This window comes from Podarcis liolepis, assembly GCF_965112155.1.
Source record: "Podarcis liolepis genome assembly, chromosome: 7".
Lineage (NCBI taxonomy): Eukaryota > Metazoa > Chordata > Lepidosauria > Squamata > Lacertidae > Podarcis > Podarcis liolepis.
The window spans coordinates 74,411,377-74,422,467 of NC_139561.1; positions in this window are offsets into that span (position 1 = coordinate 74,411,377).

Below are 11,091 nucleotides of genomic sequence, written 5' to 3' on the forward strand. Positions count from 1 at the left end.
CACATCGAAGAGTGCTCTGCAGCTTATCAGATTCCCACATCAAATGTGAGCATTCATTTCTCTTGACACATGTTCAAATTCATCTGCAGGGAAAGCAGTGGGGGATGGGTGAAGAAATGTACCAAGCTTATCAGGATGTGAGTCTTTTAACTTCTGGGCCAAGCATGCAGACACAGTCTTAGCTGCTATTATAGTGGCGGACTGGGAAAGTAAATTAGCTCTGGAAAGGAAAATTAACACAGCTTCAGAAAAGGGCAGCCTTTCTCTCATAAGGACTGCACATCAGACTGACGTTCAGTAGACATCACCCTGTACATATCATATATTTTGTATCTGTAAAGAAAGGAATGTAAGTTGAGCAGTAATGTGCATAACAACCAGCTATTGTGCATATTTCCTGGTCAATACACATAATCTCCAACAGGCCTTTGGAATTATGCATAAATCAATTAACTTTTATACATTCCCTGGCCAATAAGCATAATCTCCAACAGTCAACAGGCCTTGGGGGATGTACATTTCTCAACTGCATTCTTCACATTCTGTGGGCAATATGCACATTCTCCAGTCAGCATGCATGGTCTCCAAGGGGGTTATTGTGTTGTTGTTTTTATTTTGATTATATATTTTGTGGTTTTGTGTTCTGGTTTTGCTCTGTGAGCTGCCCTGAGACCTCCATGTATAGGGTGGTATATAAATTCAATAAATAATAATAAAATAGTAAAAGTGTGTCATCTAACCAACCAACTAACTGAGTCCTCGGACTCTGTGTCCCCTCTGCCACCTCTTGTCTACAACATACCCTCCCAGCTCCCACAGAGCAGCAGGAAGAGGGGAGGTGAATTCATATTGCCTGGGAAATGTGCACAATTCCCTGTTCAATGAGGGGTTGTGTGCACATTCTCCACAAGGCCTGGTGAATGTGCACAATGACCAGTTATGCACCTCAACCACTCAACTTACACTCACGTCCACTGGGTGATTTGACGAATTACCAGTAGGGGGCAACCGATTTCCAGCAATGGGACCCCAAAAGGTCTTTCCAGGAGATGGAGGATGAGTCTCTAGAGATGCATTGTCTTCAGGAACAGTTGTAGAGGATTTGCTGGAGTTATTTCTAGAGTTTCCAACTTCCCCCACCTGCCACCAATAGTTCTGCTGTCTCTTTAAGGGCAGCCTAGTCTGTAGAAGTAGAGACATCACCTTGCCAACAAAGGTCCGTGTAGTTAAAGCTATGGTTTTCCCAGTAGTGATGTATGGAAGTGAGAGCTGGACCATCAAGAAGGCTGATCGCCAAAGAATTGATGCTTTTGAATTATGGTGCTGGAGGAGACTCTTGAGAGTCCCACAGACTGCAAGAAGATCAAAGCTATCCATTCTTAAGGAAATCAGCCCTGTGTGCTCACTGGAAGGACAGATCCTAAAGCTGAGGCTCCAATACTTTGGCCACCTCATGAGAAGAGAAGACTCCCTGGAAAAGACCCTGATGTTGGGGAAGATGGAGGGCACAAGGAGAAGGGGACGACAGAGGATGAGATGGTTGGATAGTGTCTTTGAAGCTACCAGCATGAGTCTGACCAAACTGCGGGAGGCAGTGGAAGACAGAAGTGCCTAGCGTGCTCTGGTCCATGGGGTCACGAAGAGTCGGACACAACTAAATGACTAAACAACAGCAACAAAGTCCATAGAAACTTAGCATGTGGAACTTTTCCTGACATGAAAAAGAACTCATAAGAAAAGAGTCACCTTCTGAATTTCTGAGTGTCAGGATGTGGGCAAAGGCACTGAAGCAGGGCCAGTCAAAAACTGGGAATGCTCGCTATTTCTGTGCTGTGACACAAATGTGTGGGAGAACCTGCCTCCCTTTCACCCATCATTCAAGCAGACTCGCTCAAAGCACCAGTACAGGATAGGAACATGATTACATTTTTTAATGTACACTGTATTTCTCCATTCCTGCAACTAGATTCTCTGGAACAATTTGTGCTTAAGTACAGTGGTGCCTCGCAAGACGAAATTAATCCGTTCCGCGAGTCTCTTCGTCTTGCGGTTTTTTTGTCTTGTGAAGCACGGCTATTAGCGGCTTAGCGGCTTAGTGGCTATTAGCGGCTTAGCGGCTATTAACGGCTTAGTGGCTATTTACGGCTTCGCGGCTTTAAGAAAAAGGAAACAAACTCGCAAGAACTCACAAGACATTTCATCTTGCGAAGCTAGCCCATAGGGAAATTTATCTTGCGGAACGACTCAAAAAATGGAAAACTCTTTCGTCTTGCGCGTTTTTCGTCTTGCAAGGCATTCGTCTTGCGAGGTACCACTGTACTGCTAAATCTTTGCAACAGGACTATGTTATGAGGCCACCAGCAAACATAAATGACAAAACATACAAAGGCATAACTGCAAAGGCTGATCTGAAAGTTGGTAACCCAGAATGGCTCTCTCATACTTCGTTCCAAGTTTTCGATGGTTCTTGGGAAGATACCACACAAACAGACATCGCTTGCAGCACAGACCTCTCCTGTATGGAACACATGTTCTATAGCAGAGCCGTTTTTTGGTGCCTGTTTTGGGGTCTGTCGCAACTTGCAACCCTTGCAAGCAGTAAAATTGTCCAGGCTGGGTAGAATGTTTGTGATAAAGATGATGTTTCTCCTCAGGCTGCCTTTGCTGATTCAGATGCTCCCAGTTGCAACACACAATTGGCAGGGAAAGATGTGGTAGATGTTCGCAGTGAGCTTTTGCAGAAAGGGCTAAAGGCGACTGAGAGACACAGCACTACAACCATTGGCACAGGAAAGTGGGTGGGGTTGATGGGAGTTGTAGTCAAAAACATCTGGTGGGTGAAGGTCAGTTTAGTATATTGCTTTTATTTTAACCACTAGGGGGTGGATTTTGATTTTCTGCTTGCGACTGTGTCTGTCTGTTTGGAAGAGCTAGACCTTTCATTTTCTAAACTTTCCCCCATGCTGTCTTTCTGTGCGTGCGTGTGTGTGTGTGTGTGTGTGTGTGTGTGAGAGAGAGAGAGAGAGAGAGAGACATTGTTTCAGCAGTGTTGCAAGGTCACCAAAAATTTGTCGTCTTCTTCCTTCCACGCCTTTGGACAGCAATTTCAGAATGCAATTCTTGTTCCAGGCACTACGAGTTCTTCTGAGTGCTGACTGGATGGTTGTACCTACTCACAAAGACAGGCATGCAGAACAAGCCAGCATTATTCAGCCTCGGGTCCCTAGATGTTGTTGGTTAAGTTGGCTGGGGACAACCCTACATCACCTGAGAGGGGCAGCCCTACATCACCTGGGGACTCAAGGTTGAGTAGCACTCTTCTAACCAGAGCACTGTCCGTTTTATATCAATGGAAATGAGGAGGGGTCACCCTGTCCCTTGCATCAAGCAGCAAATTATTTTGGGTGGATTGGCACTTGGGAAGAGGGCAGATTTGACCCAAGGAATGCCAGTTGCTTACTCCAAGTTCATTACACGCCTGAGGCAATGCAGAAGGTACTCCTGGCAAATGTATCCCACAGATCAGTGACCCCTCAAATTCTTCTCTGCTAACTCACTGAGACAGTGGTGGCAGATACCCATTGGAGCTGGCAGGGCAGAAGGAAGGGAGGCCCAACAGTAGGCAGAGCAAGAGCCAATAACAGGCAGTGCCAACTAATTATAACTTTGCCCCCATCCTCCTCCTTGACGGTGTTGGCCCTAGTCTCTTGTGAAAGAGTGTTCCACCAAGTCAGGGCCAGTACTGAAAAGGCCTAAAAGTCCTAGTTGAGACCAATCTAACCACCTTGCGACCTGGGACCTCCAAAATGTTGTCATTTGTGGACCTTAAGGTCCTCCGCGGGGCATACCAGGAGAGGCGGTCCCGTAGGTATGTGGGTCCTAGGCCGTACAGGGCTTTAAAGGTCAAAACCAGCACCTTAAACCTGACCCTGTATTCCACTGGGAGCCAGTAAAGCACTGTAAGAAGGCAGGTGCCTTTGGTTATAACCTGCCTTCATCCTGAGCAATTGCCCCCCCCCCCCAGCGGCAACCTCCTTTGCCCTCTCTTTGCTTTTGCCTCATTCTGAACAGCTGCTCTTTAAGTCCAGGTCTTCTCCATCCCCTCCCGAGAAGACTTTGGAAGAACAAAGCAGCGCTGTGTGAAGGGAAATGCCGAGGCCTGGGCGGGAATCCCAGCTCTTAGGGCACTTGGCCAAACAGCTGGACCCATTGTGCAAGTCGGGGTGGGGGGGAGGGCCCGCGATCCGCGCTGTGCTTTACAGCTTGGCATTTGGGATGGAGGGGTGGTGGTGGGAGAGAGCCAAAAGGCCGGATCGTCAGGGGGAGTGGAAACTATTAGAGCTTGTTGGAGCTTGCCGGAGACTCCTGGGAGATGGAGAGAGGGCATCGACCCTGCAGGACTCGCCAGGTTTCTCAAAGAGCAGCTCTCATGTATTTTGACAAAAAAGAGGAGGCTATTGAAGGGTAAAGTAGCCTGTCCTGGACCTGTCCTAAGATGCCAAAACTTCAGAGCAGCAGGCAAGCTGGGAATCAGACACAGACAGCCGTTTTGGATGGGAGTTCAACAAAGAGACACTAACTAAACATTTTAGCTAAAACAGAGGCGGAGTGAGACAGTTGTAAGGAGGGATGGACTGGTGCACAACACCAGTGCAGTTAGGGAAAATGTACATAACTAGTTCAAATATATGTTGGAAGTGTAAGGAAAAGGAGGGGACATTTTATCATATGTGGTGGGATTGTGAGGTAATTAAAAAAAATTGGGAAATGATATACAACGAATTGAAGAAAATGTTCCATTTAACATTTGTTTAAAAACCTGAAGCATTTTTATTTAGGGATTGTAGGGAAAGATCTGCCAAAAAAGCTGAAAAACATCTTCATGTATGCGACAATGGCCGCGAGAGTTTTAAAAGCACAAGGATGGAAGACTGAAGAACCTCCAACCAAAGAATCATGGCAAGAAAAATTGATGGACTATGCAGAACTGGCAAAACTGACATACAAGCTACAGGACAAGGATAACTGACTTTAAAGATGAATGGTAACCCTTTACAAAATATTTGAAGACACAACAAAGTGAACTGGACTCCTTGGTTGGTTTTGAATAAACATTCACAAACTTTTTATTGATAATCAGCAGCTAAATAGTTTGAGGATCTATACAACTGTGTAACATGCAGAAAACAGCATTTTTAGAGAAATCAAAGACTGGAACTGAGGGAAGCCGGGGGGTGGGGGTGGGATTTGTGTGGGAGGGTGGGGGGAGGGAGGAAAAATGGGGAAAAAATAAGGATGATATGTTTCTGGATAATATGTTTTGTTTTAATTTTGAATAAAAAAGTTATTTAAAAATAAAATAAGGAGGGATGGAGAACTTCAGGTGCAGGGGCCCAGATGTGGCCCTCCATGCCTCTCTATCTGGACCTCAGGCCTTTCTCCAGGGTACACATCCTTGCCCCAGTCATACCCCCTCTCCTGGGGCCACAACCCTCACTGGCCTTCCTTCACCCTGTCCCTGAGTGCTTTTGCCTGGCTGGAATGTGTCCCTGAGCTCTCAGTAATGCTTCTTGCTTGCTTGCTTGCTTGCTTGCTGGAGGACAGGGAGGGGGTGTGCGTAGGAACTAGCCTGCTGTACAAAAGTAATATTGACATTCATTCCTCCGCCCGTGTTTGCCCACCCACTGCTGACATGTGGCCTCCATAAAGTTGTGCAGAAGAGAATGTGGCCCTCAAAACTTAAAAAGGAGTTTCCCTAAATGTTGGACTTCATAGAGAGCCACCTCTTCAGTTGGCATGGCATATGGCTCTGCTTATTTCTCAAACTGTGACAAGCCAGCAAGGCTGTGTTTAAAGATCCCCTCGCTTGTTCTGCTGAGTGGGATCCACAACTTCACCCTGATGTCACCATTGCCTACAGGATCCCTGCATTTTAGAAGGGGCCCGAGGACTTGCAAGAGCACAGAAAACACGCTAAAAGGAGGGGGGGGGACACACACAAAATGAGCTGAGCATCCAGGATGTTTCTTGTATGCCGAGGTCTGCAGTGATTTTGCTTTGGGACTCCTTGCCAACCACATTTCTTTCCTAAGTTTGTAAATAAACAGTTTCACACACAGGGAGAGAAACATGTCCATGTCCAAAACTCTCTCAATGAAAGCCATACTGTAGTGGCTAGGCTGCCAGACTCCCACTGGGGAAAGTGGGGTTGGACTCCCCAAATAGCCCTGAGGATATATTGGATCAGAAGTGGCTTGTCAGATGGGGCAGGGTGGGCTGGAGCTGCTAAACTAGTTTATCCACAGATGGATTGCAGTTGCAGGCAGATTGATGTGTTTGCACTATGCTGGCTTTCCTGCCACCCATCCCCTCCCAGGGAGCAACAGTGGCCCACCTGTTGGGAAGCGAGCATAGTAACTTCATAGCATAGTAACTTCACCCCACCCAACGAGCCACTTCTGACCAATCACAATCACTCAGACTAACTGACCTCACAAGGTAGTTCTGCATAGGGAATGGGTGAATCTCAAATTCAGGTCCTTCGGTTTCTCATCTTCCAAACCTTCAGTTCAGTTCTCCACATTTCCACATCAGTTTGCAATGTAAAACAAAAACAAATCTGTGTTTTAGTGCATTTCCCCCTAATGTATGCACGTTTGCATGCATATCTGCCTAACATGCACATTTTTGCAGAGCAATTTTATGCAGACTTCATCCCAGCATATGCATTTTAGAAGGCATTACTTTACAGAGAAGCATGAATTTTGAAGGATGACTAGGTTTTCATTTGCATATTGTTTCGGAAAATGTGGGTTTTGTAAGTGCATTTCTAAATACAAACTAAATCAAACCTCCCCTCCATCCCTAATCATAACAAAGGATTCTGGAGCACACACTCAATTTTTTAAAAAATTGAGCTAGCCATATTAAAATACAGTGGTACCTCGGGTTACATATGCTTCAGGTTACAGATGCTTCAGATTACAGACTCCACTAACCCAGAAATAGTGCTTTGGGTTAAGAACTTTGCTTCAGGATGAGAACAGAAATTGTGCTCCAGCGGCGTGGCAGCAGCAGGAGGCCCCATTAGCTAAAGTGGTGCTTCAGGTTAAGAACAGTTTCAGGTTAAGAACGGACCTCCGGTTAAGAACGGACCTCCGGATTATTACCAAATAATGGAGGCATACAATTTGGACAAAAAAGTTGGTTTCCAGGTGGAAAAATCAAAATTGGAAACAGAATTGTTGGATCCAAAAATTAAGAATTTGTCAAGAATGTATAACTTGCTGTTGAAATGGAACACTCAGGATGAAACGGTGAAATCAGCTATGATTAAATGGGCACAAGATGTTGAACATAACATAATGATGGCTGACTGGGAACAGTTATGGACCACAGGTATGAAATTCACGGCATGTAATGCCCTAAGAGAAAATTTAATGAAAATGATTTATAGGTGGTACATGACACCAGTCAAGCTTGCAAAAATTTACCATTTGCCCGACAATAAATGTTGGAAATGTAATGAGACTGAAGGTACATTCTTTCATCTTTGGTGGACATGCCCAAGGATTAAGACATTCTGGGAGATGATTTATAATGAAATGAAAAAGATATTTAAATATACTTTTCTGAAGAAACCAGAGGCCTTTCTCCTGGGCATGGTCGGCCAAATGGTGCCAAAGAAGGATGGACCTTTGTTATGTATGCAACAACAGCAGCAAGAGTACTCATGGCGAAGTACCGGAAGACACAAGATTTACCCACCTGGGAAGAATGGCAGATGAAGTTGATGGACTATATGGAAATGGCGGAAATGACTGGCAGAATCCGAGACCAGGGAGAAGAGTCAGTGGAAGAAGACTGGAAAAAGTTTAAAGACTATTTACAGAAATACTGTAAAATTAATGAATGTTAGAAAAATGTTGGAATGAAGTTATATGGCTTTAGTAGAAATGTTATAAGGAATTAAGTATAAATAGATTAATAGAGTATTAAAGGGAAAAAATAAGGTTAGAATGTGTTAAGATAATTATAGGATAGAAAACAGAGGAAAATGGAAAGGAATTGCTGAAACAATTAACAGAAGTGGAATACAAAAAGGGAGATGTGAGGAGGTCGTGGAAATAAGTGAATGAAAGATAAGATATTGAAATTGTTTGGTGTGTTTAAAATGGTTTTTGTTTTGTTTTGTTAGTTTTATGTGTTAGTGTTTTGTAGTGTTTTTGTATTGTATTGTATTGTATTGTATTGTATTGTGTTTTTTTCCCTGTAGTGTTGTGTTTAAACTGTTGGAAAATTAATAAATATTATTTTTTTAAAAAAAAGAATGGACCTCCGGAACGAATTAAGTACTTAACCCGATGTACTACCACTGTAGGAAGTTGCCTTAGACCAGGTCAGTCTATTTGGCAATCCCAGTATTGTTTCACGCTGGCCAACAACAGAGATAATCATAGAAGTATAGAGTTGGAACGGACTCTGAGGGTTTTCTGCTAAGGATCAAGCCACCCAAACATGTGCTTCACCCTGAGCTGTGGTCCTTTCCAATGGCTGGAAGCTACAAGAGAACCTAGACTTGTGTGCTGCTTCCAGGATGATGGTTATTCACAGATCTTGCAGTGAGTTCTGTTCTGCGGAACTGACACAAAGATCTTCCTCAATGAGAAAGTAGCACCAGCAGAGGGCCTCCCTGCACCAGGAAAAATCATCCGGGGGCTTCCAGACTGTCACTGTTTTCGGGTTGGATTCAATCAGATACCAGCTAATTCAGGTTATGCAATAACAGTTGCTTGGGAAGTCTTGCACAACAAAGCTGCTTCTTCCCAAAATATTGGCCTTTTTGCTGTAATGAATGTGATGGGAAAATGTACTGGGAAGTGAAGGGGTGACACTTGCTTTGGCTCAATCTTGAGAAGAGTGCAGGTTTCTAGTCCTCATGCCTGGCAAAATTTCAGAAGCCTGAAGAGGTTGGGCTGATCAGACAGGGGTAAAAAAAAAAGAAGAAGTGACGCTTCTGTGCTTTGCATAGTTTCTTTCCCTTTCCTGTGATTCTGTAGTTCCCACAGTGATTATAGAACAATACGATCAACGTAGTATAAACACCAACAATTGAGAAACACTTGCCTGTGAGCACTCCAGTTGGAGAACAGCCTTTGCCAAAGGTGCCGTGGGCTCTGAAGACACTCCAACTCAGGACGTAAGGGAGAAACGTGCTAAGAGGAAGGCATGCTTGGCAAATCCACACCGTAATCAACTCCCACCCGGAAACCTGTGTCCACTGTGGAAGGACGTGTGGATCCAGAATTGGCCTCCACAGTCACTTACGGACTCATTGTTAAAACCATGTTTATGGAAGGCAATCTTATTGCATTATCAGCACCACACTCTAACCAGCTGAGCTAACTGCCAAAGCAAAGGTGTTTATTCCTCATATATTTTCTAGATCATCGAACTCTATGCCCTCTTTGACATACAGAGCTAAGCCACCCTCAATGCACTTGGACATTTCAGTAGAGTCTATATTCATCTATAACAATACCCTGCTATTTCTCACTATTCCACCAGGTTTCCAATAAACTCCCAGGAGGCTTCTTCCATTAGTTGGCATTAGTTCATGAAGTGGGCATAGATCAGAGGAAGTCCCAAGTTCAGTTTAGGGTTGTATCCAACTTGAGTTCTACTCAGTGAAATGAATGGTCCTAGGTTAGTCATGTCCAATACTTTCAATGAATGTATCCTGAGTAGCATTGGATACCAATATTTGAATGTAATTTATGTATGTATGTGTTGTTGTTTTAAATATACATACATACTTACTTAGTTACTTACATATATACAGTGTTGTTGTTTAGTCGTTTAGTCATGTCCGACTCTTCGTGAGACCATGGACCAGAGCACGCTAGGCACTCCTGTCTTCCACTGCCTCCCGCAGTTTGGTCAAACTCATGCTGCTAGCTTCGAGAACACTGTCCAACCATCTCGTCCTCTGCCATCCCCTTCTCCTTGTGCCCTCCATCTTTCCCAACATCAGGGTCTTTTCCAGGGAGTCTTCTCTTCTCATGAGGTGGCCAAAGTATTGCAGCCTCAGCTTCAGGATCTGTCCTTCCAGTGAGCACTCAGGGCTGATTTCCTTCAGAATGGATAGGTTTTATCTTCTTGCAGTCCATGGGACTCTCAAGAGTCTCCTCCGGCACCATAATTCAAAAGCATCAATTCTTTGGTGATCAGCCTTAAAGCATACATACAGTACATACATGCATATTGTTTTGTGTTGTTTTAACTGTTTTTCTATATATAGCTATTTTATGTATGTTTTCATCATACTGGAGGCACCATTTCTGTATACATTAACTGTGAAATCTATCCCATTGCTACCCCTATTTGAATCACTAAGAACTAGGGATAGGAGGTGGAATTTGGTTCAGTTTGAATTTTAGTTCAAACCTACCTAATTTGCCCTTTCCAAAACAATATGCAAACCCAAACACAGCCATTGTTTAATATTTGCACTTCTTTATATACAAAAATGCATACAATAGGAGAAGGGTGCATAAAACTGTATATAATCATGAAAATAGCCTGGGGTACCAACTTGAATAAAATATTGGGGAGCTCAGGTAAACCCCATCCCAAATAATGAAACACAAGATGCTGTGAATACCCATCATTTGAATGGCAGTGCCCATCAACTTGGAGTGGGGGCTCAAATATTTTATTGGGGGGGGGGCAAATGGACCTTGGCCCCTAGGAGTTGGCTCCTATGAAAATAGAACACACACAAACTGCTTTCAAAAATGCATACATTAGGAGAAATTTGCACTAAAATACTGAGAAATTATCATGAGGATTTTCAAAATGCAAACTGATGCAGAAATGTGGTGACCTGAAGACTGAAACAAAAAAAAGACAGAGAATCCAAAATTGATATATTCACACCAATCCCTCCCTAGAACACACTAGAATATTTCTGCTAAACATTAGAAATAACTTCCTGATGGTATCAGGTCTTTGACTATGGAGCTTGAAAGGTGGTGGACTCTCTGCTAATTCAAAAAAGTTAAGCAGACTCTAGATCAGGCATAGGCAAAC